A 26,669-nucleotide genomic window follows, 5' to 3' on the forward strand; every position below is an offset into this window, starting at 1 on the left:
TTAAAAAAACTTTTATTTCTATTCTTTGTTTTGATCCCACTTTCTATTTTTTTATTTAATAATATTATAAGGTTTACTTAGTGAAAACCAAATGCTGCCTATGTAACGCTTGCATAATACCTATTTTCCTTTACGGATGCGAATCGCGGCACCTCACTTGGGTCCAAAACAGCAAAATTCTGAGTTTTGAGAATAGGTGTCTCAGAAGAATCTCGGGTGTGCGGAGATTTTTGTGGAAACCATATGCTCTAACTAGGCAGCGGACATCGGGCCCAGAGAAGCTATAATGAATTTTCTCTTTTTTTAAAAGTTTCTTATTGAGGATTATTATTTTTTCATGCGACTACACTTTGCTATATATATGGCCACACTGATAATTAAACGTCAAAATGCGTAAAATAAATACGATTACATGAAACCAAACTTCATAGTTGTTAATTAATTAAGATCATTATTGCGACGTTAAGCATTACACAAAACACTCAATTAGGTTAAAATTACCGAACCGTATTCGTTTTTTTCCATTTTTTAAACCTAATTTGACGTTTAATCATTACTGTGGCCATATGTGAAGCAAAACGTAGTCACATACAAAAAATGAAAATCCTCAGACAGAAATCTTCTCTACCCCCGCAATAAGATTCACAATAACACCCCAGATAATTTAAATTAACAATATGTAAATCTTTGTTTGAAAATTTTTCTCGTATTTTACAAAAATAACTGAATTTTTCATTTTGGCACAGATTACGCCGATCAATATATTAAATAAATTAATTTTTTTTTTTTTTTTTTTTTTTTCTTGGTTGTGTTGCATTGTTTTTCCCTTGCTTATTATTTATCAAGGTGATATATTTGTGCTGTTTTTAGTGTTAGTGCTTTGTGTATGATTTTACGTGTGAGTGTTTGTGTACTGTCAATTAGTTTACAATCACATCAAAAGCACTAACACAAATACATGTGTCAGCGCCTCCGAATGCGACTATACTTGTTTGTGTTATGTATTTTGTTATTTGTGTTCGTTTTTATGTGCGTCATTTTGCGTGTTTGTGTTTTGTGTACCTATAACCTCTGTTTTCATGGGCTAGTTTCGCTTTCCGACATTCGTCCAAGTGTTAAGGGAACCATGAGAAACCTTAACAGGAAAGGGAAGTATCTGTGGAGAAATTTTGATTAGTTTACATTTTAATATTGTTATTATCACAGATTGTTATGACAAGTATAGAGTGCCAGACTCTTTACTTGTTCATGGGTCTTATTCTATCTATAATTACTTTAGCAAAGTTCACGAACATCCCGGAGAGTAACCTGTTTTGAAGTACCTGTGTAAAATCTTCAAATGGAACATTTAATCTGTTGCACTCTTTTTCGAAAGAAAATCGATCTATAGCAAACATGGGGCAGTGAAACAACAGATGATCTACGTTTTGCTCCGTCTGTGCGTCGCAAGGACAAGCCGGATTATCTTTCAATTTAAATCTGTGAAGATAAGAGAGTGTGGCTCCATGGCCCGTTAGAATTTGGGTTGACTCGAATGTTGGCGTGTTTGATTTTCTGAAGTTTTTGCACTCTTCTAGTGTCTTTAAAAAGTATTTGGTCCCAGAACCAGTGGTGCTGCTTTGGTATCGTTCTTCCCATTCTGTTAAAGTCAGACTTCTTAATTCTCTTTTGGCGTAACTAAGTGGAAATTCAGTGTAAAGCTTTGCGGTTTTTACGTGTAGAGCTGCGCTTTTAGCTAGTTCATCAGCTCTTTCATTTCCCGCAAGGCCATTATGGCCTCGAATCCACATAAATTTGCAATCGATGCCTTTGGACTTTAAGCTCCGAGATGAGTTTTGGATGTAGAAAACCATCGGATTGTCGGGAGCCCCGTCTTCAAGTGCTTGAACAGAGCTTCTAGAATCTGACAATAAGTTGACAGTCTTCCAGTTGCTCGTCTTGCTAGAGACCCAGTCTAAGGCTTTCATAATGGCGAAGAGTTCGGCTTGGAATACCGAGCAGTAGTCAGCCATGGGAAGCTTCTTACTGTGTACTTCTCCGTCATTATTAAACACGGCGAAAGCTGCTCCCACTTTTCCTTCAGTTTTACTTCCATCCGTGTATATATCGATTTCTTCGACGGGGAATTTGACTCTTGCGTACGAGTCTGGGTAACTGGTGATTTCACCTATTTGCTCGCTTGGATGCGGCAGTTCCGTGTACGCTATCCTTCCCTGGTATCTTTGATCATCTGGTATATTAGTGATGGTGAGATTCTTCTTCGTATTATAGATTTCTCCCAGCTCTTTAACTTTTAAGTCCAGTGGAATCAGTCCAGCTATTGCTTGTACAGATGTAAGGGAAGCCGTGCGGTATGCTTTGCATATTCTTATTCCCATAGATCTCTGTACTCTATTTAGTTTCGCCTGTATATTTTTCCTTTTTGCCGCTTCCGACCACACCGCCGCAGCATAAGTGATCATCGGTTCCACTACTCCAATGTAAATTGACCGCAATATTTCAGGATTGAGACCCCATGTTGGCTTGGCCATGAATATTAATTTCTTTGCGATTTTTGTCGCTTTTTTCGTTACTGAATCTACATGTTTACTCCAATTAAGATTCTCATCTAGTACCACTCCAAGGATTTTGCAGTCTGTTACGAAGTTAATTCTTTTTCCCTTCATGAAAAGGCAAGGTGCCTGCGCCTTTCTGCGCTTAGTTATGAAGAGAGCGTTAGTTTTTTCCTCTGAAAATATCAATTTGACTTTATCTCCCCATTCAGTGACCGAGGAGAGCGTTTCATTAGTAATACTCTCCAGAACGTTAATGTCTTTGTGTTTTATGACCAGTAGTACATCATCTGCAAATGCTTGTAAATGAACATTGCAGTGATATTCGTTTTGTAAAAGTTCGTCTAGGACGATATTCCAAAGCACCGGGCCGCAAGCAGATCCCTGTATGCAACCCTTATTGGAACCTTTCTTTGAGCTGGCTCCCGCGTATTTTATTTCTACCATCCTATCCGAAAGGTAGTCCTTGAACATGTTAAATATGTTCAAGGGGCAGTCAAGTCGCGCTAGTTGCCGGAGGATGTGAGGCCACCAGGCATTGTCAAACGCTCCCTTGATGTCAAGGGATATCACACACACGTGATAACCTTCCCTTGTTGCCGTCTTGATGCAAGTTACTGCGTCAAGCATGGCGTCCTCTGTACTCTTTTGTCGAGTAAAACCATATTGGCGAGGACTCAATTTATTATATTTGTTGAATTTCCATGATATTCTATTAATTAAAAGTTTTTCTAGGACTTTACCCAAGACTGGTAAGAGTCCAATGGGTCTATAAGAAGTGACATTGCCGTAGTCTTCTTTGCCCGGTTTGGGTATAACTTTTATTCTTGCTATTTTCCACAGTAGTGGAAAACAGCCAACTCTAAGGCAAGCGTTATATATGCTGACAAGAATTTCTGGATGGAGCTTGAACGCCATCTGGCAAATGTCTGCAGTGAAGTGATCACGACCCGGTGCTTTTCTGGAATCTAATTCTAAAAGTGTTTTTCTTATTTCTAGTTCGGTAAATAGTACATCATTATTTTTCAGAAGCGCTGCTTCTTTGTTTTGTCTAATCAAAAGTTGCTCGGCTGATTCTTGTGACGATGAGTCATCGGGAAAGAAATGTCTAAGAAGCTCGGTGGCCGACTCCTCCGCTGAGGTTGTTTGTTTATTTTGGAACTTTAGAGTTTCTGGGGGGCGATATTGCGTTGATTTGAGAATTCTTTGCACTGTTGACCACGTGGTTTCTTTCGATTGTGCCGAACAGAAATTTTTCCAGCTCTGGGTTTTGGTTGTCGCAACCAGATTTTTATATTCTTGTCTAATCTCCAGATAGGCTGGTAATGTGACATTTACTCTCCGGCTAGCGGCTGAGTTCACAAGTTTACGTTTAGCTATAGTCACGTCTTTTTTCATTTTAGTCAATTCCGTTGTCCACCATGGACATTTTTTGAGAGGCGCTGTTTTCATAGTGGGTATTGACGATCGACAAGTTTCAGAGATTGCGTCAGTGTAAAGGCTGACTTGTCTGTTTAGGACACTCTGTTCGTAATTGGAGTCGATATCTGTTTGGGATAGACCCTTTTCCTTTAATATCTTTGTTAGGGTTGTGCTGAATTTGTCCCAGTTTGCTTTGCATGTTTTGTACAGAAATGTTGTATCAGCGTTATCTTTAGTGAATAAATGAGTTTTTAATAACAAATCGAATGTTATTCCATTGTGGTCTGACAGTGCTGCTATTTCTCTATTAACCATCCATTTGTCGACTAGGCCGATCATGTTGGAGGTGCAAACCGTGATGTCTATGACGCTTTTTAATAATTTGCTGCCTCTTATGGTTTCAAAAGTAGGCAAGTTTCCTGTATTAACAATATGTAGTTGTTTTTGCGATATGAAGTCAACGACTTTATCGCCTCTTTTGTCGGTTCTATCGCTCCCCCACCAAATGCTCTTAGAATTTGCATCGGCACCGATTACGATTTTACATTGGCCTTTGTCTTCCGTTACTGCGTTGAATTTACTCAGGCTGGAGTCAATGTCTTCACTCGGTGAAAAGTAAAGAGAGCCGATTATTAGTGGTTGCGACTCCACCGTTGCTTCAATGAAAATATTGGCGTTATTGCTATATTTATCAAGTAAAATGCAGTTTTTAGAAAATTCCTGGTTAAATATTATTATGGCTGCCTTGACCGGGAAATTTAAGCCACTTTTTTGGAAAATCTTTCCTCCATACGTAGATTTGTTAATTTTACCCGTGCTTCCAACGTACGGTTCCTGTACTAAAGCGATGTCAAAATGTTGTTCAACCGCCTCTTTGAGAAACGATACGGTGGCAGATTCGCATCTTTGTAGATTAGCCTGAGCAACTTTAATGATACTAAATGGTTTACTGGCCATAGTCAACCATGTTCTTATACCTATTTATTTGCCTCTGGTGCGCCGGGCACTCTAATGACAGAGCTTTATGGTTCGTTGGAGTATTTGTTTTATACAATTTGTTGACCAAGATGCAGTTATTGCACTTGGTCGTGCTTCCCTTTTCTGTGCATTGGGCTGCGCGGTGTTCTCCACCACACTTCCAACACACTTCTTTATTTTTACAGTGAGCCACAGAATGTCCGTAGCTCATGCATTTCTGACAAGATATTAATGAAATATACTCTGCTACCCCAACTTTAGCGTAGCCGATATTGACTCTGCCCATCTCTACGAGACGGGTCCAAATTTGCGGTTGAACCGCAAGGACAGCACATTTACGGCTGTTATCTTTTTTAAATGGCAGAGTGAAAAGTACTGCTGCCTTACATTCTGCCGTTTGGTATGCAGAGCTGTCAAAGTCATTTTGATTAAAAAGGGCCTCAATGATTTGTTCTTTTGTGAGATCTGCGTCCACACCTTTTAAAATAACTTTAGGCCTAATTTTAGCACCATTTTGTACAATGAGCTCATTATTTTTTGCGATTTCGCTTGTAAGTTTTTTACATTGGTCCTCAGTGTCGCATTGAATAATAACTTTATTGTTGGCCGTCTTTTTTAGGGACCGAACTCCAACGCCTAATGTTACCACGTTGATGCTACTTTTAATGGTTTTTTCCAGGGCCTCGCTGGCTGTAGGCAGTTTTCCTTGGATGACTACTGTATGCCTTGTTTTAGGTTTTACAACTTGAGGCTCAATAGAAAGACCGCTTTCTGGCTTAGCATTGGTTGCTGCAATGTGAGCATAGCTTATGGCTGAGGATGCGGTAGCAGGCGATAATGAAGAGCTTTGGGGCATAGTAATCTGTGCTTTGAACGAGGTCAAGGCTTCACTATGCTTTATTTCTTGTACAAGAGCCTGCTCAGTATACAGAAGTTGTGCTTTAAGAGACTCTGCTTCAAAGCGAATTTTTGTCGCCGAAGCTTCAGCGGCAATAGCAGTATTTGCAAAAATTATAGCTTTGAGGCAGTCACGAATTTCTGCTTTAATGGAGCTTTTAATGTTTCCACTATTTGACAATGCGCGAATCGCTTGCTCTGCTTTTGATTTAATGGTATCTGTTGGCGAAAGTATCATGACGATTTCATGACTTTGCTCTTCGGGGCATTCTTCATCATCCGAAAATGCTTTTTTCGATGTTGAAGGAATCGGAGAGGGAGGAGAGAGTGGGCCTCCCGGCAAAGATCTGTCAGGAGGATCTTTTCGGGTTCTCCGTGGAGGGGTTCTAAGAACCATTCTACTAACCCAAAATTTAAGTTAAGCGAGAAAGTGCAATCCGGCCGACCGGCACGGTCAAAAAAAGAAACGTCACACGACACGAATCTAAAATGAATGAATTTACCGTTGAGAAAAGGAGATGATGCTAGTGAGTTTACTGAATTTAGTAGAAAATGAACTAAAAGACGCGCACTAAAATGGCTTTACAAAATGGCAAACGACAAAATACCGAAAACAAAAATGAAAGACGAGAAATGCAATGGATTAGTAATATATGTAAATCACTCACCGATCTGGAGACTGGTCACAACACAACTGAATTGATTTTAAGCGGATGTATGCACGCGGAGTAAAATGGAGGTACCAACTCACAAAAACGATTTTAAATAGGAAAAAAAAAAAAAAAAGAAAAATGGTACCAACTCCCAAAATTTAAATTGCCAGAAAGAAAAATAAAAAATAAGCGAAAATTTACTGACAGTACCTACTTAAAGAAACAAGAAGCTAAGTTGTTGATTATTTGTTGACTGAATTTACAATAGACTCTAAAATAAAACTGAATGAAAAGATTAAGAAATTTACTGAAGCGAATAAAATAAACACGAGTCAACGAAAAAATATGTATATAAATACGATGAATGAAAGTGACGCTACTGATTTTATGCTGAGAAAATTGATTTCGGACTTCCGAACTTAACTTGAAAATTAATAAAACAACGTTTCGAAAACAAAAATGGAAGCAACACGAGTTAATCGAAACGAAAATGAATTTAATTACTGACGCCACTGATAGAATGTCACACTATACAAATTGCAAATGGACGCTTCTCGAATAAAATGGACGCCGCGCGAAACGGAAAACGAATTTAATAACTGACGCCACTGATAAAACGTCACACGGATTGCAAATGGACGCTTCTCGAAAAAGTGGACACCAAGCAAAGTATGAAAAAGAAAAGAAGAAAAAAAAAAAAAATGTCAATTGAACTAAATGAACGCACGGTCAAAAAAAGAAACGTCACACGACACGAATCTAAAATGAATGAATTTACCGTTGAGAAAAGGAGATGATGCTAGTGAGTTTACTGAATTTAGTAGAAAATGAACTAAAAGACGCGCACTAAAATGGCTTTACAAAATGGCAAACGACAAAATACCGAAAACAAAAATGAAAGACGAGAAATGCAATGGATTAGTAATATATGTAAATCACTCACCGATCTGGAGACTGGTCACAACACAACTGAATTGATTTTAAGCGGATGTATGCACGCGGAGTAAAATGGAGGTACCAACTCACAAAAACGATTTTAAATAGGAAAAAAAAAAAAAAAAGAAAAATGGTACCAACTCCCAAAATTTAAATTGCCAGAAAGAAAAATAAAAAATAAGCGAAAATTTACTGACAGTACCTACTTAAAGAAACAAGAAGCTAAGTTGTTGATTATTTGTTGACTGAATTTACAATAGACTCTAAAATAAAACTGAATGAAAAGATTAAGAAATTTACTGAAGCGAATAAAATAAACACGAGTCAACGAAAAAATATGTATATAAATACGATGAATGAAAGTGACGCTACTGATTTTATGCTGAGAAAATTGATTTCGGACTTCCGAACTTAACTTGAAAATTAATAAAACAACGTTTCGAAAACAAAAATGGAAGCAACACGAGTTAATCGAAACGAAAATGAATTTAATTACTGACGCCACTGATAGAATGTCACACTATACAAATTGCAAATGGACGCTTCTCGAATAAAATGGACGCCGCGCGAAACGGAAAACGAATTTAATAACTGACGCCACTGATAAAACGTCACACGGATTGCAAATGGACGCTTCTCGAAAAAGTGGACACCAAGCAAAGTATGAAAAAGAAAAGAAGAAAAAAAAAAAAAAATGTCAATTGAACTAAATGAACGCACGGTCAAAAAAAGAAACGTCACACGACACGAATCTAAAATGAATGAATTTACCGTTGAGAAAAGGAGATGATGCTAGTGAGTTTACTGAATTTAGTAGAAAATGAACTAAAAGACGCGCACTAAAATGGCTTTACAAAATGGCAAACGACAAAATACCGAAAACAAAAATGAAAGACGAGAAATGCAATGGATTAGTAATATATGTAAATCACTCACCGATCTGGAGACTGGTCACAACACAACTGAATTGATTTTAAGCGGATGTATGCACGCGGAGTAAAATGGAGGTACCAACTCACAAAAACGATTTTAAATAGGAGAAAAAAAAAAAAAAAAGAAAAATGGTACCAACTCCCAAAATTTAAATTGCCAGAAAGAAAAATAAAAAATAAGCGAAAATTTACTGACAGTACCTACTTAAAGAAACAAGAAGCTAAGTTGTTGATTATTTGTTGACTGAATTTACAATAGACTCTAAAATAAAACTGAATGAAAAGATTAAGAAATTTACTGAAGCGAATAAAATAAACACGAGTCAACGAAAAAATATGTATATAAATACGATGAATGAAAGTGACGCTACTGATTTTATGCTGAGAAAATTGATTTCGGACTTCCGAACTTAACTTGAAAATTAATAAAACAACGTTTCGAAAACAAAAATGGAAGCAACACGAGTTAATCGAAACGAAAATGAATTTAATTACTGACGCCACTGATAGAATGTCACACTATACAAATTGCAAATGGACGCTTCTCGAATAAAATGGACGCCGCGCGAAACGGAAAACGAATTTAATAACTGACGCCACTGATAAAACGTCACACGGATTGCAAATGGACGCTTCTCGAAAAAGTGGACACCAAGCAAAGTATGAAAAAGAAAAGAAGAAAAAAAAAAAAAATGTCAATTGAACTAAATGAACGCACGGTCAAAAAAAGAAACGTCACACGACACGAATCTAAAATGAATGAATTTACCGTTGAGAAAAGGAGATGATGCTAGTGAGTTTACTGAATTTAGTAGAAAATGAACTAAAAGACGCGCACTAAAATGGCTTTACAAAATGGCAAACGACAAAATACCGAAAACAAAAATGAAAGACGAGAAATGCAATGGATTAGTAATATATGTAAATCACTCACCGATCTGGAGACTGGTCACAACACAACTCAAATAAATTAATAAATCAGTCTAATAAAAATAAATCCATCCCAGGGATACTATTCTGAACGCCAATGCGAGGGTAGAGAACGCATTACTAGCGTGTAATTCACGTACTAATTATGCGCTGACAAAGCGTTCTTTACCTCTGCGACAGTATTCAGAATACCAGCCTAAGTACGAGTATACTATGCCGTGTGGAGTTTTTTTTTTTTTTTTAATTTTTTTGCACCACAACAGGCCAATTACAGTGGTGAATTACATTAAAGAACAACCAGGCTTGAGAAAAATCACATTTTAATTTTTGTGTTCTCACCAGGAATCAAACCCGGAACCTTCCGCGCGTGAGTCGAGCGTCTTGACCACTACAGCACGGAAGCCGCCGAGTTATACGATCCATCTGAAAGAGGTCTAACGGTATGATTTTGTGTATATTTAATTGAATTGAATTTTCGCACTGTGGTTTTACTAATGCACACGAAGTAATGTTTATCGTGTATATAAGATTTTCTACAGATCCGCCCCTTCAACGGTTTATGTATTAGTCACGAGTCGGAATTTTCAACAATAAAAAATATTTATTGCCTTAAAGTTAGAATTAAAAAGTTGAGAAATTGTGATAATTATATCGTAATTATTTTGATAGTAATTAATTTTCTTTCTTTCATCGGAATCTAAAATGCCAATGTATAAACTCCGAACGAGCCAAGGCGTAAAACATTAGGGGAAGACTGTATGATTTGGACATGTAATTTTGCAAAGTAAAACTTTTTTAATGAAAATTTCAGGAACATTATTTAAACCGTCCATTAGTTAAACATTATTAAATTTCAAGCCGAAAGAAGTATTTTCATTGTCACCCAAAATCTCATATTGTCGATCTATACATCGTTGTTCTTAAACCGATGCGATGTTGAGTAATGGGGAAATTGGATACAATAAACGTTTTCTTGCGCACGGTAAAAATTGGAGCATCAGACTGTACTGCAAAATTTCCTGAATGTATACAAAAAAATAATAAAAAACATTTTGATAAAAACGGACTACTTTGAATGATATATGGATGAACCTACGATATCAAAGCCATGGAAAATTTCCGGTTGGCTTGTCATGGATGAACCAATGGGAAGAACTGAATGAGAATAAGTGGAAAAGAACCTCTGAAGTCACACGCGTAGTTATTTCTGAAATACAAAATATTAAAAAATCGTAGCGCCGATAACCTGAAGTATAAAAATATTTTTTTTTGCTTAGTTTAATAGTATATTAACAAATGAAAAAACAAAAAAAACACTAATCTTCCTGATTGCAAACATTAGCAATATGTTTGCTTTCTGAATAGGACATGTCGGAAGATGATTTGTTGGAAGATAATCCGGATTTGAGATTGAAACTACTTAATGACAGTTATTTATTATCTAATGATACACAACGTGGATAACTTTCATAAGATTCATATTCAGTTTTCAAGGTAATAATAATTTATAAAAAGGGATTAGAGATTAGATTGAACTGATTCGCTGGGAGTTGTCGGACGTGGAAAAACGACTATCTATCTGGTGTTTTTCGTTTAATTATGATTGAAATTGCCCTCCGTTGGAAGGTCCTAAATTCCGCGCAATTTTCGGTTAAGGTTATTTGGAATATTTTTTTAATTACCTAAAAAATATTACCGTTTGTCCCTGAGAGCTTAAAGCGCCCCTCTAACATATTAAACACTCTCGGTGCAATAAAGTACAGATGTCTTTGAGCAAAATTCGTACTGGTTTTGGGCATGACATAATTCGTGCTCTTAAAAACCTGGTACGGACATTTTGCTGAGATTTCTTCTTATTTTTCGACCAGAAGTGTGCAATTGCAATTGGTAATGAATTGGTTTGGTCTACATGACCCGGGACTCCCCTACCACTTGACTGTCATTAAATCAGCTAGAAAATCGGTCCTAAATCATTAAAAGCTCTCATTTTATAACAACAACTATCTCCCGATAGCGGTAACAAATACGACCAAGAAAAGGCATTATATCACGATGTACTGCGGATAATGTTAACCCTTCATCATAACTGCTTACACCTTTGATAAATGGTGATCGGTCCTGAAGGTGTTAAAGTGTTATTAGTGGATCGGGTCTACACTTCGATACAAAAAGCACTTGACTCCACTTAACACTTTGAAGGTACGGGATTACTGACGGTATAATAAATTTTACGAATCAAGGTCAGAATGGGTTAGGTTAGGTCAGACCCGGAGATCGCGTTAATTTTCAAACATTTTTAATTTGTGCCCGGGCAGATGGAAAATACAGTTCTATGGGTGACATATAACCAGAATCCTAGACAAATGTTTTTTTGATAACATTCAAGCGAGCTGCAAAATTACGATTTCGGAAATTTGTACAACAACGTTATTTAATGTCTCACTTTGTATCGTAGTGTAAATTCAAAATCCATTTTGTTTGCTCGAACAACCGTACGGATTTTAGACTTAACATCTGCATTAAATCAATTTGCCATATAAAATAAAAAAAACGGTGAAATGATTGTAATGAGTAACACAATTATTGCCTTAAAGCATTTTTTCAATTTAGACTCTGAAACGTGATTTTAGTCAAATTTTATATTCTAAAAACATTCACTTTAAACATTTCATTTTATCTATTATTAAGTGAATTCAGTACTCATAATATAAATTCATATTTGCATCAGATATTGTACGAAATCTGTTATTAATATATTCACTCTGTGTCTTAAAATTTATTTGGATAAGATACCATTTTGTACTCATTATTTGAATTTACTTCAAGTAAATTATTATATTATGTCTTGTGAGAAGGTTGAAATATTTGGTCAATTTCATGTTGGACAGTAAATGCCTTTACTATTAAATATACATTATTTGAAAAAAAGCTTCATTTATTTTTTTCAAATCAAAAAATTTCTTTGAGCCATTTTATGAAGGGATTTGAATACTTTCGAGCAAAGCTTATATTTAATTTTCTCTGGGTATAAGCAGTGCAAAATTTGAAAATGTGAGAATATTTTTTTACTCCCGTAATAAGCTTTGATGCTGCATTGAATACGGATTATAGTTTATCAGTTTAGTATTTTGGGAGATTTGCGTATAATCCACTTAGTACTTTTAGAATTACGTCGACGGTCAAAATACCTGTCAATAAACCTTTATTTTTAAATCCCACACGCTTATTTATATATACTTTTAAAAAATCTAGCAATTACCAATTCATGATTCAAATTAATTATCAGTTTTACAAATGAATTCACGATACGTGTAACATTGGACGAAGAAATTCGCCATTAGGTAATAACTGATCAAGTTAAACTGAGCACTTAAACTTATTAATAATTATGTAAATGATACGTTTGTAAATGAAATATAATAACTTAAGAGGTGTTTCGTGATTCAATTTATAATAATTGAATTTTCTGACGATATGTAAAATCTGAAACCAATAATTTTGAGGCGTTACTTGCTTTTATGATTCTGTTAAGTTGGACTTTATAAATATAAGCGGAAAAAAAGTTTATTTTTAATTAAAAAATCACATCATAAAAAACTGACTTTCCAAAATATTATATTTCATATCTGGTGGTCGGGAATCGAACTCGAGACCTTTGGATGGCTAAGCTGTTCTGTTTTGGCTTGGAAGGGAAAGGAAAAACCAGGAGATATGTCACCGCCAAATAGTTATATCAGTCACTCAATTGGATGTCTAAGCTGTTCATTAAATGCTGGCATTCGATTAAATGGCTAACGGATGCTTAGCCAAAATATTGAAAGCAACGTTTGACGATAGGGATGAACGTAGCTTAGCCGCTTTAATTTTAATCCAACAACAATAATTGTTATATTTTGCTATGTGAAGTTAGGTTAGTTAAAGAAAGGTTGAATCAAGCTTAGTAATAAAAAAACAAAAATAACACTTAATCCAACCTATCCTAACCTAACCCGGAGGCTTTTTTTTATTATGCCGTTTTCAAAGAATTATCTTTCAACCAGCAAATACGTTGAACGTTGAGCTATCTTAATTCATTCAACGAATGGCTGTAGCCATTAAATTAAATGCCAGCATTTAATGACCAGCCGAGCCATTGAATTAAGTGGAGGATTTAACGATAAAGTAGGGGACAGATAAACCAAGAGTGGACTTATCTCCATTCAAATTTTATTTTTCAGGACTTTTACCTGATATTTGTAATTAGGTTATGCTAAAAAACATCATGTACATGTACATCAAAATATGAAGCAAAGTAAAGTCCAATGTTTTGCATTTAATTGACATGTGTATTTTATTGAGCATAAATGAGGGTATTAATAGCAAACTTAGAAAGCTCCATTGATGAAGTTACGGAGATATTTGCGAAAAACTTTAAAAAAGAATTGTGAGATTTCTAATTATGCTTCACTAACTCAATGGAGAATGCTAAGTTTGCGGTATCAAGTAGTATAATTGAAATCTGTTTTTGCTAGATTAAGAGACGGTTTTGAATTACGCTATTATTGAGAAAGGTTAGTTTTTATGTGTAGCTTATTTTGGCATCAATAATACATTTTCCGTTTTTGGTGGAGATTTTTATTTATTTATTTAAATCTTAAAGTAGGGCACACATATCATACATATTGTTATGTGTGTTCTAATAATAACATTGCAAATATATTTAATTTATAAATTGTTTATCACATATGTCTTGACCATTATTTTAAATTTTGCTATGTTTTTTTCTTCATAAATATTTTTTTCTATTTCGTAATTCTTTTTAATTTCTTTAAATAAAATTGAATTTTGCAACTTTGCCTTTTTCCTAAATGAAAGTCTAATTTTGTTCTTTTCTCTAGTATTGTGATCGTGTTCATGCTGGTTCCGATAATTTTTTTTCCAAAATTCTGTTTTTTTATTAGAGTTTATAATTTTATGAACAAATATCATTGTATTGTAAAATATTCTTTGTTTATATGTTAATAATTTCATTTCATTTACCATCGACTTTACCCTCGTGTATCTGTTTTTTTTTCAAAATGATTCTAAAGGCTTTATTTTGTAATACAGTTAGTTTATCTATGTTTTCTTTGTTTGATAAAAATAAAATGCTACTACAGTAGTAGTACTACTATTTTCAAGTTAGTTTCTAACCCATATATCTTATATATCTTGTTGGGCACATATCATTACATTGTAGTTGATACATTATAACCTTTATATGTTGATTTATTAATATTTTACCCATATTATTTATTACGTGGAATGCCGGTTTTGGATGCGTGTATTTTTTCTTGAATTAGGCAGGTAAGACGCGTGCTTCCCGTGTGTATGGGCGACCTTTCACATTTGAATTTAATTAAGTGAAGTTGTCTGAAACGATTACCTGTGTATTCCTTACAATCACTGCATGTTGATATCTTCATTGGCTCAGCCTTCACGAACTTTTTTGACATTCAATTATAAACGAGAAAGTTACATACAAGTGGGTACTACTGTTACAAAAATCGAATCAAAATATTAATTTAAGAAAAATACGAAAACAATACTCCTCCACATGTCAACAAACAAGCACGTATTATGCATTTCTTTTCGAAACTTTAATTTAGCAGCCAGCGATAGAAAAGAGAAACTGAGATTATAGCACTTTTGTGAAAAAAATAAATAATCAAATCTACACAGTTGTTAGAATGTTTTTTTTACTTTGAAAAATGTTCAGTACTTGAAAAACCATATTAGTGAACTAGTTAAACGTATTTGAAAATAAACATACATATTTATTAGATTAAGAAATATTTAAAAAATCAATAATTTGAAAATAGCTTATTACTCAATTGTACAATCTTTGTTACAATATGGTTTTGTTGGATGGGGTGCATATGTTTATATTTTAATCCTACTCAAAAGTTTTTACAGTAGATACTATTTATAAAATAAATTCTATTTTACGAATTTACGAAAGAAGAAAAAATAAAAGAATTTGACACGAATAAGTCTCTAAATTCCACACAAGTCATGGTCAAAATAGCTTTGTCTTTAAAGGTGTCATAAGTAACAATAATCTCCCCAATGAACTAAAAATTATTAAAACTAATACATCAATAAATAATTTCAAAGTAAATTTATAGAAATTTTTTGAACAAGTGTAAACACTGCATTTAATTTTAATTAGCATGCTATTATTTTCTGTTTTTCTTTTTATATACTATAAGTTTTTATTTTATTCTGATTTACTCGTTTATTAAAAACATGCATAAATTATTATCAATAAATAACTATAACAGTGTAAGTCACTCTCCAAGCACAAGAGTTAGTCTCTTTTTTTGGAGAGTTATAACATTTACTAGATGTATAAAAATAGATTTGTATGTAATAAAAAAAAACATGTACCATTTATGAGATATATTGATTGATAAAAATAAATAAAAAAATACTAAAAATGCAAACATTGGTTTTTTTAATAATACAAAAAAGAACTTCATTATGCAATTGGCCATTTTCAATTATTTGATTTTTAATGATGACAAGTCTGGCTGACCATACAATCTGAGATGTGTATTTTGCAGAAAACAGCCCATCTTTGAAAGCTCTGATGTATGTTGTATTATGATGAATTAAACATGTTATTTTATTTTTATATTAAAATACTTAATTGTAAAGAATAACTTAATTAATTTACTATGACAACTTTAATTTATTGCGTGTAAAGGAATGCTTGTGAACCACACAACCTAAAGTATGCATTTTGCAGAAAACAATCTGATCTAATATTGAATAATTCTTCATTCAAACTTTGAACGTATAAGGTGACATTGTGTATTAAAACATATTTTTCAAATACTGGTGTTTTTAAATGCGCATGATGTATATTTGTAATTATATAAAAAAATAAATACATAAAAAACTTTAACACAATAAACATTATACTCATGTGTCAATATTAAAGAGGAGAGGTGAAGAAGTTCGTTGAAATGAGAATATATTATACGAAAATCTATGCTTAAGCTTGTTTTATACGCCACGCCATCTAACATATATTATTCTGCCTCTGTTTGAACTTCCATATTTCTTAACTCTGCTATGTGTAAACATTGTCGATCTCGTGGTGGAGTAGTCAACGAGTTTACCTACCATGAAAGAGGTCTCAGGTTCAATTACCGACATTGTTGACATGACATAACCTCCGTGGTATAGTATTTAAGACGCTTGACTCACACACGGAAGGTTCCAGGTTCGATTCCCGGTGAGAACACAAAAATTAAATGTAAATTTTCTCAAGTCTGGATGTTGATTGTGTAATTGGGCCTCCTAGCCTATTTGGTGCAAAAAAACATAATTTAAAAAAGGGTTTTTACATTAGAATATTTCCATTGTCCCTGCCCTGGTATCTGAAGCGTAAGACTGTTCATCTTTTTTAAATTTTTTTTTATTAAGTTTTATTCATTTTAACAAATAAGTAACACACAAAATTGTATTTTTGTTCCCGCAAAGCCGAAGCTTGTCTGCGGGTTACATTACATTTAAAAAAAATAAATTATAAGTAAGTACATAGTTTAATAATAATTAAAGAATAAAATATATTTATACACTTAAGTTTCACTTGCTGTTTAATAATTTTTTGACTATTTTTTTTAATGAAATTAGGTTTTTTTCTTCACAATTTTCAGCTGGTATTAAATTGTACAGTTTTGGTACTACACTACTCATTGTTCTGTCACCATAGTAGTTTTTCTGTCGTGGTACCATCAGCTGCTGTGCCGATACTTGTCGGGTTATGATCTGGTGGTTTATTTTGGATTTAAAATTGCAATCGAGGAAGTGATCTGTCATTATCTTATATTGACACTGTTTGTTAATTGGCAAAACCTTAACAAAATCAAATAATATTTTATTGTTGTCTTTTGCCTCATTCTTTATTTTTACAGGTACGATACTTTTTAAAATTTGTACCTGTAAGTTCAAGACTCTATCCGTATAAGATTTAAAACTTAATCCCCATATTCTTAATCCATATTATTTTTATGTAACAAAAATGATCAAGATACCCTGCGATTGGCATACTGATGCAGTGCCCTATGCACCATACGGTGCGAAAAGCGAATGATGACGACAGTTATGATCTGTAAACATGGAAATAAATTTATTGATTTATTTCACCTCCTTTCTCTATTTCTCTCACTGTATAATAATATGTGTAATGAAATATTGATGGGTACATCTTTATTTACGCCGAGGCGCAAATGCATTTTAGTTGTAAAAATGAAAACGCTACGATTAATAATAGACGCAAGGTAGGTACATAAACATATTATGTATTGCAAATCCCCTATAAACTACACGGATTAAAATGAATTGTAGTTAGCTAAAGTGTAGGGATACTAAAAAAGTGTATGTAAATAGAAAATAAATAAATGAATAAATTATTGATAATATGTTTCTTAACATAATATTAGATTCATCATATAGTGACCGTTCGCCCATTTTTTATTTATTTTTTAAATGTTCATTTGCATAATTACATTATCTTAATAATATATTATACGTGCATAAAGAGTCAATAAATTTAACAAAATTAGGAATTAATTATTTGCAATGAACTGCTTACTAACAGAATATTTTGCTTTTTAATTTCAAAAATAAAATCGCTTATAAGTATTGGTCACATAAATAAAATATTAATTTCTAAGGTTGGCTTAAAATTGCTAGCTTATTTTATTGTTTACTCAAGTGATATTTGTTCCGTATCACGTTTTATTGCAGTTTATCCCTTCCAGCCCTCAAAGGGGTATCTAGGGTTCCCAGGTAGCATATTTTTTCTATGACCTTTTTGTTGATCATCATATTTTGATTTCATTTTCTGCATAATCCTTTATTAAATATTTTCTGCCTAATTCTTTTAATAATAATTCACATTTTTCTTTGCATTACCTCGTGCAAACAGCAAACAAAATAATTCATTGCTGAACAGTTTAATAATCTTTGACGTATTTGGTCATTTAGCACGTGAACTTTTTGCTATTTGGATCCAAATTTCCTGCTATGACCACAAAATACTGGATTTCGTGATTTACATTTTATATAAATTCCCGCTCCCTGATATTCTTGGTTATATTTTAGAGTAGTAACCTAATACGGTCGCCCATACGGAGAAAAACCATTCTATGATTATTGACCACAACTTAGCTACATATTACAGCAATACAACGGGCTGTTGTCACTTGCGTTGAGGAATGCGAGCGTATAATATGTATGCATATATGTAATTGTGTGTTTTTAAGTTTGTACATTTATGGTTAATTTACTTATACTTTTGGTTTTAATGCCGTGTTTCCTACCCAATCTTTTCCTATGTTTCGGATCGTATTACAGCGTCTATCATCAGGGTTGATGTTTTTTGTGTAAATATACATATAAGTACGTTTCGTTATTTACGTACTTAGAACTTGTAAATCAGGGTTATTGTGTATGTATAGGTGTGTACATTTTACACCAGTCGCTGTGTTTATACTGTGTAAGGGTGTTATTATTATTATAATGGATAACTTACGTTGCGACATTTTCGTTAAATAATACGTCAAGGGCGGTTTATCTTAAGGACGGTGTAGTAACTGAGTGCTTTCTCTATTTAATGTTAATGTAATATGTGTTTTTTTTTCAATTTTTTCATTGAGTTTTGTCTAAATTATGTATATTATAAGATTTTCTAAATTATGTATATTAGTGAAAATATTAAAGGTATGTACTCAAATATAGTATTTTTAATTTATTTAATTAATTTATTCAGATATTTAGAACATTAAAGAAAAAAGACCCAATTCATTCCAAATACAACAAAAGATCACACATTACAGTAGATAGTTATGTTATTAAAATAATATAACAAAATGTAAAAAGAAAAATTAAAAGTTAGGAAGTGATTTCCTAAGGGAAGGCCCACTGTCGTGAAATATGTCCACATCCGAGGCGATGCGACTAAGTAACAAAATTGCTCTACCAACCGGCATAACCATTGGCAGGTTGGTTCAGCATCGTGGTAGGTAAAACAATCGATGCTGTCTTTGTCGAAGATAGTTATCAGGTACGAACATACCTACATCCATCAGAATTTCTGAGTTATGTATGCGACCACCAATCACCTGGAAAAAGTGAACACCCAAATTCACAGTAAGCCGTCTAACCAACTGTTAATAATTTCAAAAATAAACTCGCTGCTTTTGAATTTTGGTAGGAATGAGAGTAAAAAAAAAACGAAATTCGTATATGTATATTTGAATGAACACCCGTTTTAAGGGCTAATAAAAAGGTAACATTAGTATAGTTATTATATATTTATTAATGATGATAAAGGAAAATTATGAAAAATATATAAGAAACATTTTACTTTTTATTTTATGTAATATAATTTATGGAGTTACGAGAACGGATAATAGATAATAGATATAATATCGTATATCCAGTTAACTTTTTGTTTTGTAACACATCTTAAATTTGTAGGTTAAACGCATTGTTCCAATTTTTTCGAATAAAAATTTAAAATGTAGGTAGGTAGGCTTTTTGTCATTTCTTTGCATCTCGAAAAATTTTAATGAAGACTTTGTACCGCTGGTAAATCGTGTATGGTTAAGTTGGTACCGTGCATTTATAATACTTAAAATTTGAATCGAAGAATTATTTGTCTTTGAAATCGCTCTATTTGTCATTGGCAATACTGTTTGATTCTTCTTCGTCTTCTTATTTTCTTTATTGGCTTTTTCATCTTCCAACTGTGCGTTCTAGACAGTTAAGTTTCATAGTGCTCGATTCAAAAATTTCGAACAATACCTATACCTACACCCATACGTGTATAATCCGCTAACCTATATAACCTTCGAGTACATACTTAGAAGTATTTCGTTGGCAAATTGTTCACGCAAATATTGTATATATTGTAAATACAAAACCAACTTTAATAAATTTGCAGAATATTTCAAATTACGATCTTTATTAAATTGCATCAAAAACGAAAAAGCATTCTTAAATTATGATTAAAAAATTAAGTTATTGTGACGGCGATTACCATAAATTTGGGATAACGGGCAAAGACCACCTTATAAAGGGGACAAAGAGGTGATGTTTATGCAACAGAAGTTTAGTGACGCACTGTACTTCATGGGATAACTCGCATCTCGGTGGGCGGGTACAGTAGGCGCCACGAGGCGGCCTAACAAAGGGCACAAAACAGCTACTTGCTGCTAACTACATACAATATTATGCTCTGTGCCGAGTGCACTATCAATGGATAGACTGGGCTGAGATACATGCTTGTTGCGAAGTCGGTTCAGCGGCGGAAAATATATTTAAAAAATATGTTCAAACGAAATTACTGGTTTAAACGATTTCACTATTTTAATTACTACTTACTTTGTTACTATTGTAAACAAATCTTTAAAACTGCTCGGTTTTATCAATAGAATGACAATGGAATTAAAAAATATGAATACCATATAAACTCTCTATTGTTCACTAATTATATTTTGATGGTTATTTTACAATAAACATAAGTGATAAAACAGAGTATTCAAAAAATAAAGCATAATTACATAGCAATGAAATACATATTAATTGTAAAAATAGTTAACAAAAATATTCCACGAAGGCATGGCCTGTTCGTGGGTATACAAGAAAATGTTAATGAATTTTTGCTCCTATAATAAATAATGGTCGGTTATCTTTTTTGTGTAACATAAGAAAATTTAAAATATTCGGTAAAAGATTATATGGATTTTTTTATAGTAATTAAAAAAGGAAATAAAAAATATTTTTAAAAAACACAAAAATATTATATATAGATATAGATGTGGATATATATAAAGGTATAGATATAGATAAAGACATAAAAATAGATATGGATATGGAAATGGAAATAGATATGTAGATATAATTTTGTAGACCCTTCTATTTTACATTTTGGTATCCCAGTTTTTGTGTTTATTTTTTGTCGTATAATTGCGGTATTATATACTTATTTTTTGCTTTTTTTTTACATTTTTCTAAATATTTTTTGAAAACATATAATATATGTACTTTTTTTAGCTCCTTATATTTAAGTTAGTAGTAATTATTATTAAAAAACTATGTAGTTTGATCATACGTTTTCATGTAAAGAATCTTTATCGACAAGCCATATAAATTGGATCGGTGAGTCCTGTAATATAAAAAAAAATAATTTAAAAAATGTTATAGTAAATAATTAAAATGTAATATTACATAAGAAGTATAAATAAATAAAACAATTCAAACGCATCTAGAATATGCTTCTCCAATTTGGTATCTATTCCACAGGACTCATATTGACCATTTCGAGTCTGGCCAACACCGTTTTCTAAGAAAAGTGGTATGGTTACTCGAATAACAAAAGATCAATTATTCCTATTTTGAAATAGAGCAATCACTTACTTTTGTTTTTATGCCCCAATGTCCAGAATGTGTAGATTAGTTGTTTGGCGACTTAGACTTCTTTGGGATAGATCTTTTGGCTTTTCGTAGATCTCTTTGCCATTAAAAGAGTGTGGAATGAAGATAAATTGGCATAATTTAGCTCAAAGTCATATAACTGTCGTGTTTATGAATAAATTGTATATCATAATTTGATTGCCATTGTTTGTCTTTGCTACAAACTTTTATGTTTTTTCTTCCAGTTTCTTGCATATACGAGTATGTTTCTTCATGTAAATGTTGAAGTTGGTTTAAGCCGTATATATAATAAATATATAAACATGTGTTATGTTTATACTACGTCTTTTACTGGGTTTCTACGTATATTCTTTAGTGTAATTTTTACTTCATTCTTTACTAGATGCTACTACCTTAATTTATTTTTTCTATGTATTAATTAATATTTATATATTTTTTTTTTGACTGGCTTTGAACGGGGTAAATAACTCTAGTAAGATAGTCAAAACAACTTTGTATGATTAAGTTTATATAATATGATAATAAATAATTTCAAAATTTAAATTTTAAAATCGTCTATTAGATAAATAGAAAACGATTGCTTAAGAAAGGGGTGAAAGTATCACTAAATATGAGATCATTGTGAACGGAGATATTTTAAATCAGATATGTGGCAACGTCAAGTTCACCGAGAAACGAATGAATTCTGTCAGCTGATCTACTATCTTACCAATAAAAATGCAGAATCGAAATCACACATATATATGTGAACAATTTATTACTAAAACACCTAAATTACTGAAGGCAATTTATAATGACATGCGTGGAAATCAGTTTTATCGATAAAATTACTGACAGCTAAGGAAGTAGTTTACGAAATCAAGTTCCCACTAAGGAGTAAAGTGAACACTGGACAATATATAAGTAGCAACACCTTTAGTTACACAGTCAATCTGCGACAACATGTTATTCAAATAATTAGTTCTTAAAATGCAGTAGTTCGGTCCATTAAAATAGCTTATCTGGATATACTGATGTTTTTTTGCATAAACACAAAGTGGACTTCAGATTTAAATTTCAACTTGAAGCATTTGAATGATAAAAGTAGACTTCGGTGATTTATTTACGTATAAAATAGCTTATTGCGATAATTCCTGAATTTTAAAATTCAAAACGGCAAAAAATGGACTTCCGTGTTTTATCCTTTAAAGTACAGAAATACATGTAACCTTTCACTGACTTATTTGATAAACAGCGCTTTCATTTCCTAACGGGCATTAGAATATGATAGGGTCCCGTTAGATGCCTGTTGGAGAGTAAAAGCTCTGATTGGTCTAATAAATAGGTGGAAGTTTACTAAATATTTTATTTATAATCAAATCGAAGGGTGAGTAAATGAATTAAATTCTATGAAACGAAAAAATTGTATTTTCAGTGTTACAAAATGTACGAAATATTTACAAAACCCGTTAATAGGAGGAATTATTCTGAAACTCATTACAAAGAAGTGAAAAATGATCCAATCAGTAAAATCATAAATAAATATTTGAAAAATCACGTATATGGTGCATTTATCACGATGCGCCTTTCACTTTTCGTAAATGTATCTGTCTTCTATAGCTTTTAAAGTAAAATATTGAACTTGTTTTTAAGCACGTGATGACAAATTGTTTGCAAAGCGGTTTATTGGCAATTATGAAATTATCATTTTATGTTTTTTATTGTAAAAAAACTATGTCAGTATGTTCTTTATGAATAACAAAAATCATTAAGAAGAAGTTATAAATTTGCAATCTTACGAGTTTTCTAATTTAATACAAACTTTTTTTTTCCATGCATATATTGAATTATATACATAGAATTTTTATTACAAAAGTACACTTTGAAAAAATACATCTTAAAACTAAGAAATTACATAAATTGGAAAAAATCCCCACAAAGACTTCAGCGTCTGAGCGTGAACCATTCATTTTTGTATTATTAATAAGTTTATAGAATATAAATATGGTATGACATGACCATGAAAAGAATAGAAAAGAAAAAGAAAAGAAAAACAACATTTACATATGCTGATATTATGAAAACAGGATTTATTTGCAGTATGCATTTTTTTTTAAAGGTGTCTATCTGTTCCTTACATGCTTATCCAAGATGTCAAACCTACTTTAAACTGTACCAGTGATTTAATGTTTTGTAATTCCTTAGTTAGAAGATTGAAGGATCTTGGACCAACATATAAGGATTGCCTCTATGCGAACTTAGTTCTGCATCCTGGAACTGACAGTACACTATCTATAAAATGATTACTAAATAATTCCATATTTAAGTGAACATATTTCAGGCACTGGAAAATATATAATTTTCTAAAACTACGGAGTCCACTCTCTACGTATAATTCATTACTAGTCTATGTTTTTTGTACATAATCTTAATTATATTTTTCTGTGCAATTTCTATTGAGCAACTATGCACGTCCAAGACTCCTCCTCACCCTATTATACCATATGTTATTGATGATTGAATTAAAACTAAAAATAATTAATAAACTATTTTTAATTTTTATTTAGTTAAAATATTTACCAGTCTTTGGATAACATAAGATATATTTGAGTTTATCTGTTAGTTAAGCTATATGTTTTTTTCCATTTTTGCCAATAATCTATGTATATACCCAAATATTTATAGCTTTCCCCTAAAATTATTTTGTAGCACTTATTACAGATATATTTATTACATTTTAAATCATGGATTTATTAATTTGTTTCGGCTTTTTATATTAATTGCTTAGTGACATTACTTCGTCGATACCTGTTGTTACATTGCTACGTATGTAGGCGGTTTATATATAAGAAGGTCGCTAAGATCGATCTCATCACTGATGGGTGGGCGGGATGATTCTGTATTAATAATAGGAGCTAGTTATAACCAATACCTAGTTCGTTATGCTATTTTATTATACGGGCGTGCTTTCATTATTGCATACTAAATTAAAATGCGATATCTAAAAAGCAAATCAGAAATTTATATGGTTTTTTAAATTTTCAAATCTATTTATTTAACAGAAAATTTAAAAAAATTAAATCAAATAATAAAAATTAAATTCTTGAAATTAGTTTGTGAAATGTTTTTAGTTTGTTCAAGTTATTGTAGACGGAGACTGGATTTAAGGGGAGCTGTCAAAATTAACATATTATTACAACATGTAAAAATAACATTTTAAAGAAGATAATATAGAAGTCTAGGCATCTACATAGCTTATGACCTGTGATTGGCTGTTTAAGTGGCACATTACAAACTCCATAACATTCACCAGTTTACCTTTATTTGAACATCATATGTTTATTTAACAGAAAATTAAAAACAATTGAATCAAATAATGTCAAAACAATGTTTTGAGTTTGTCCAAATTATTGTACACAATTACTCTTATTATTGTAATTACTTTTTTTAAAAAGGGATAAACCGCTAAGCCTCTATTTAAAGGCTTGTCAGCAGGTGGAAAGAGGGAATATGGAAGGAGGTTATGAAAAAATACACCACAACACCCAGAGCAATTGAGAAAAATATATTTCTTGAAGTTTTTGATTGAACCCGCGACGCCAGTTTCAAATTAGTCGTCTAATTATCTGCGCCACGGCACTTGAATTTAAGGGGAGCTGTTAATATTAACACATTATAACATATATGAAAAACATTTTTCGAGAAGAGAATATAGAAGTCTAGGCATCATGTCACTGGTTGTTTAGGTGGCCACTTTACACACTGCGTAACATTCACCAATTTGCCTATATTTGAACATCTATATTCCTTCAATTGTTCTATCTGTTGAGGTTTGTGAAGTAAAAGAGCTGAAATCTTTATTGATGCGTGTGATATTAATATATTCAGGCGTCGCCTAGTATGTCGGTGAAATAATTCAATTAGATGAATCTCATCCGCATTTATTATAGACATTTTCAGATTACTTGAAACCTGAACTAACTGAAAAATAATTTACTACTAATACTGGATGAAAAACATGTAAGAGTTTCTAAAACATCAATGAACGAGCAAGAACGAAACCCACTTTATTTTTCAGGAATTAAAATATAAAGATATTTTGTATTCGCGTCTGACATAAAATAATATCTCAGTTGACATGTTGAATACTTGCGTGTTTGGGAGTAGTGTATTAATGCGTACGAATAAATCACATCACATATTGTACATTGTTAAGTGTACTGTACTTTATAATCTCAGATCAGTAAGAAAATCGGTTTAAGACATAAAAACCGAATTGAATTTTGTTAAGAAAAAAATATATGGAAGAGGTTTTAAGTAACAATTACTTTATAATACGATGGCAAATCATTTTTTTTCTTTATTCGCACCCAGTAGTTCATAGGGCACTGTGGTTCTAGTGGTTCATTCGCACCATTTTAGTTATTTGGAGGGTAAAGTGATCAATTTAAAACGGTTATAGTATTCATTACCATCATTGTTCTCCGCATTGCACCTAATAGTGCAAAATGTGAATTGAAACAAGAAATGAAGCATATTTCGATCATCTGTTATTTTTATTGAAGACGAGTTCACGAGAATGAAGTTCCGATATTAATTCGTTTACCCATATTGTATTTATAAAAAATATTTTTTTTTCTCAAGCCTGGGTAGTTTGTGTTGTAATTCACTACTGTAATTTGGCCTCCTGGCTTGTTGTGATGAACAAAAATTATACATCGGTATATGGCGAGATCTATTTATGGCTTTTTTTCTCGCATACATTTTATTTTATTTTATTTTACAGGTTGCAAACATGTACATATACACAAAAAAATAAACAAAAAATAAATAAAAATAAAAATATCCAAAATAAAAAATACCTTCCCTACGAATGCTCAGAATGGTGAATAATTTTGACATAAAATAGAAATTTTGAT

General features: G+C 32.4%; 1 protein-coding gene and 1 long non-coding RNA gene across 2 annotated transcripts in view; both read right to left on the bottom strand.

The window, feature by feature from the left end:
• The window catches only part of LOC148281069 (ras-related and estrogen-regulated growth inhibitor-like protein A), a 369,126-nt gene that overhangs the window by 123,546 nt on the left and 218,911 nt on the right, over positions 1–26,669 (bottom strand). The gene's annotated exons all lie outside the window — the stretch shown is intronic.
• Positions 1,023–9,259, bottom strand: LOC148281070 (uncharacterized). The gene is made up of 2 exons (XR_015822449.1): positions 6,518–9,259; positions 1,023–1,156 (listed from the first exon to the last, which is right to left on the bottom strand). It is a non-coding gene; the product is annotated as an uncharacterized LOC148281070 (long non-coding RNA).

This window comes from Micrasema longulum, unplaced genomic scaffold, assembly GCF_059751315.1.
Source record: "Micrasema longulum isolate JH-2025_06_02 unplaced genomic scaffold, ASM5975131v1 h1tg000501l, whole genome shotgun sequence".
NCBI classification, from domain to species: Eukaryota; Metazoa; Arthropoda; class Insecta; order Trichoptera; family Brachycentridae; genus Micrasema; species Micrasema longulum.